The sequence below is a fragment of the Tenrec ecaudatus genome, chromosome 1 (assembly GCF_050624435.1).
Source record: "Tenrec ecaudatus isolate mTenEca1 chromosome 1, mTenEca1.hap1, whole genome shotgun sequence".
NCBI lineage: Eukaryota > Metazoa > Chordata > Mammalia > Afrosoricida > Tenrecidae > Tenrec > Tenrec ecaudatus.
The window spans coordinates 302,413,825-302,418,801 of NC_134530.1; positions in this window are offsets into that span (position 1 = coordinate 302,413,825).

Sequence of the window (4,977 nt, forward strand, 5' to 3'; positions counted from 1 at the left end):
CTTCAGGTGGCTTACATCGAAGATTGTAAAATCTGTCTTGCCTGTAGGTGCTTTCCCTGGCCCTTGCTCGCCTTGAGGAAGCAAACCGGTGGGTTGTGAGCTACTGCTTTGTGTCCCAGGTGGCAAGAATCTGCCCATGGCCTCCAGCCAACAGCCAATAGGAAACTCTGGCTGTCCATCCAGCAAGCTGCTAGGAACCACGTTTTCCCACCAACAAGTGGGAAACAAGTGAACTTGGAAGTGGATCCCTCCCCAGATGAACCTTGAGATGAGACTGGCCTCAGCCAGAACTTCTGGGCCCTGAAGCAGAAACTCTAGCTAAATCATGCCCCAACAGAAATGATTATTAGAAACTTGTCTGGATTTCAGTTGGCAATTTGTGACACAGCAAGAGATAAATAATACACTATACGTGTTATTTTTGGGTTTAGGTGCTGTGGGTTTTGACTATGCCCATCAGGAGGACGCACTGCCCAGCCCTGCGTCGCCCTCACCAGCAGTGTTATGTATTAGCTCAGTGTTGCAGCCACTGTCATTGAGCTCACTGGGGGCCTTCCTTCTTGCCCTCTCAACTCTACCGAGTCTGGTGTCCTTATTTAAAAGCTCAATGCCACTGAATCAGTTAGGACTCACTGTCGTCCCATGTGCTATAGAGTAGAACGGTTCCATGGGGTCTTCTTGGCTCTCCTCTTTACAGAAGCAGGACTCCAGACTTGGCTCCTGTGGTCTCACTGAGAAGGTGGGAACAGCCATTGTGTAGGTTGATAGTCAAGTGTTGAACCTCGTGCCTCCCACAACTACCCTTGAGTCTATTTCAACTCACAGCCACCCTAAAGGGCAGAGTAAAGTTGCCCTGTGAATTGGCAAGATTACCCAACTTTTTTTTTAATTGGGGGCTTGTACAGCTCGTATCACAATCTATACATACATTCACTGTGTCAGGCACATTTGTACATCTGTTGACACCACCATTCTCAAAGCATTTTCTTTCTGCTTGAGCCCTTGGTATCAGCTCCTCATCTTTCTGCCATGGAGCAGATGGTGGGCCTGAATTGCTGACCTTGTGTTTAGGAGTCCGAAGTGTAATCCATTATGTCACTAGGATTGCTTCTTGCACCATGACCCCCACCTCCCAAGGACCTTATGGACTGTGTCTATGTACACACACACACACACACACACACACACACACACTCCTCAGCTCACACTGAAAGGAAAACAATAACAGTAACAACAGTCCAATAGAAATAAGCACACCTGATGCCCAGCTCTGGACTTCAAATGTCCTTTTCCTCCACAGGGAACCACGACTCCTTAGAGAAATGGTGATTCCAGCGATATAGCATGGGAAGGACCAGGAGAGTGTGGAACATTTTGTAGTTCCCCAAATAAGGAAGCATTCAAAGGAGCATGGGGACATAGCAAAATGACACAGAAGCCAGCTTGAAAAGGTTCCCACTGACAAAATGAGGGATGATTTGAGCATCCAAATAAACAGTAGTGTTGGATTATAAACCTAGGGAATAAAATAGGAACCCAAGAGCCCCTAGAGATATAAATTAATGAATTGAATGCTAGATGTGGAATGGGATCGTTGACATCATTTCAAAGGACCCTGCCTCGAAGTATTTGTTTACTTAAAAGGAGAGGGGAAATAACATGAACTTAATTTGAAGGAAACCAGCCAACACTATCGTCTTGAAGTAATCAGAGAGCATACCACCATGGTGCACTGAGATCATGGTGCACTGAGATCATGATGCACTGAGATCATGTCCTGCCTGGTGGGATGCACTGGGAGGAAGATGGGAGTGTATGTCTGATACTCGGGCCTGAGCTGAGATTCATAACAAGCTCAAGCAGTGGGATACCCTAGAAATGAACTAGCCTGGGGTCTTCAAGAGCAACAGGGTCATAAAAATCACAAAGAGCTGGAGAAACTATTCTACTAAAGAAATAGGACAGCTACTGAAAACCAAATGAAGACTGAGCATGATAGTGGGACAAGAGGAAAGTCAAAAGAAATAGAGGAAAGAGCTAGGAGGCAAAGGGCATTTATAGAGGTCTAAATAAAGGCATGTAATATGCAAATATATTTATATATGAGGATGGGAAAATAGATCTATGTGCATATAGTTATAGGTTTAGTATTAAGGTAGCAGAAGGACATTGGGCCTCCACTCAAGTACTCCCTCAATGCTTTCTTCTATTAAATTGGCATTCTATGATGCTCACCTTCCCGACACAACCACTGAAGACAAAGCAGGTGAATAAGCAAATGTGATGAAGAAAGCTGATGGTGCATGGCTATCAAAAGATATGGTGTCTGGAGTCTTAAAAGCTTGAAGGTAAACAAGAGGCCATCAAGCAACAAAGCCCACATGGAAGAAACACACCAGGCTGTGTGACCACGAGGTGCTGAAGGGATCAGTTATCAGGCATCAAAGAACAAAAATTCATATCATTGTGTACTCACCTCCCTGATACAATCACTGAAGACAAATGGGTGCATAAGCAAATGTGGTGAAGAAAGCTGATGGTACCCCAGCTATCAAAAGATATAGCGTCTGGGGTCTTAAAGACTTGAAGGTAAACAAGCGGCCATCTAGCTCAGAAGCAACAAAGCCCACATGGAAGAAGCACACCATCCTGTGCAATCACAAGGCGTCGAGGGATCAGGTATCAGGCATCATCAGAACAAAAATCTTACCATAGTGAATGAGCGGGGGAGTGCGGAGTGGAGACCCAACGCCCAATTGTAGGCCACTGGACATCCCCTTACATAAGGGTCTTGGGGAGATGAGACAGTCTGGGTGCGATGTAGCAACAATGAAAAATACAACTTTCCTTTAGTTCCTAAATGCTTCCTCCCCGCCCCCCTACTCCCCACTGTCATGATCCGAATCCTACCTTGCAAGTCTGACTAGACCAGAGGAGGTACACTGGTACAGATGGGAACTGGAAACACAGGGAATCCAGGGCGGATGATCCCCTCAGGACCAGTGGTGTGAGTGGCAATACTGGGAGGGCATACGGAGGGTGGGTTGGAAAGGAGGAACCGATTACAAGGATCTACATGTGACCTCCTCCCTGGGGGACATACAATAGAAAAGTGGGGGAAGGGAGACGTGGGACAGAGCAAGATATGACAAAATAATAATTTATAAATTATCAAGGGTTCATGAGGGAGGGGGAGGGGGAGGGAGGGGAAAAATGAGGAGCTGACGGAAGGGGCTCAGGTGGAGAGTAAATGTTTTGCGAATGATGAGGGCAATGAATGTACAAATGTGCTTGACACAATTGATGTATGTATGGATGTGATAGGAGGTGTATGAGCCCCTAATAAAATGAGTTTTTTTAAAAAGAGGAGACCCCATCATTGGATGAGATCCCTTTTTCAAGAAGGAGAAAAGGGGAGGAGAACATCCACTTGCTGCTGTAGAACCCTGAAACAAGGCCGCGACAAATGAACAGACTCTCCTCAGGAATGAGAGAGAACCTGACTGGAAAGTCAAGTTCAGACCAGGGGAGGGGAACGTCTACATTCCCGAGGAGGCCCTGATATTTCTATTGGTGGGTAAATGGGGAGGAGCACCCTCACATGGAGAAATGATGCTAAACAATAATTGTAGAGAACCTAAGAGGAGAATAAACCCAGTTCTACGGTCCCAACTAGATACTTTGAATATGTTTCTACTCCACCCTCAGTGACCCATGCCATGGAAAAACACTCTGATGACCTCAGACGCTGGCTTTACAGGCAACATAGCATCCTTCCATCAGAAGGACTCAACATCGGCCATTCCTCAAACCTGCCTTTGCCCTTGGACTTAGGACTGAAATACCCGGATGCGAGAGGAAACAAAGGATGGCCACCTCAAGATTGTAAAAATGGTGGCCATTGGACCTTGGGTGAGAACCCTGGCTTAGTGGGTGTCCAATGAAAGGGGACCCAGAACCACCACAGATTTAGTACCTCAATGTTCCTCTTGCATTACTATGACAGGTAGTCATGTGATAGGCAAGGGTCTGCCCTTATAAGAAATGATACGGGAAATTTTGTTAGCACCAACCCCCCTGCTCAGTGTAAACCGAGCTCAATCAATTAAGCAATTAATTCGTATAAAAGAACAGCTCATGGATTTCAGCTCACAGTTGGACTATACTTGCATCAACTCCCTGATATCTACAGCATCTTAAATTTTATGGGATTGGATAAATTATGTTTTTCTTGTTTATATCTTTTGGGGGGGGTGTTTTTCAGCCTTTTTTTGTTTGCTTGCTTTGTTGTTGTGGTTAGCTTATGTTTTGATTCTTGTCATAATATGACCACCAAAGTAAACGAGTCGTTCATAACTTGTGGAGAAGCACATGGATTCTGGACTCTCACTCCTAAAACAATTAGTTCTTATAATATGGCCCTGCTTGATATTCACCTTCATGAAATGATCACTGAAGATAAGCGTGCTATAGCACAGTGTGTTGAAGAAAGCACATGGCGCCCAGCTGTCAATTAGGTTAATGTCTGGGGTCCTAAAGGCTTATATTCAAACAAGCAGCCATCTAAGTGTGGTCTCGTCTAAATCCACACAGAAGCACGCCAGCCTGTGTGATCCAAAGATGACAATAACAAAATCCAAATATGACGGAGAAGTATCAGAATATTAATTGTGAACCCCTAATTTGTAGTTGGCTATGGAGGGCAGTGGAAGCCCAAAATGCACCTGCAGAGTATCTAGTCAGATTAAGCTTCTGGCAGATCCCCTCTGGCCACCAGGGGGGACTTGAAGGATTATTGTGAACTAGCTTTATAGTGGATGGAACCATGGTATCACATGATCCTTGCTCAGTTGACCTCCCTCTTGCCCCAACCTGAATTTGCTGTAAGCTCAAATATTTCTCAATTGTTCCATGACAGAAATTCCATCTCTGGTTTTTAAAATATCTTTTGTGGTCTTTTCTTTCTTGCTCTTTATA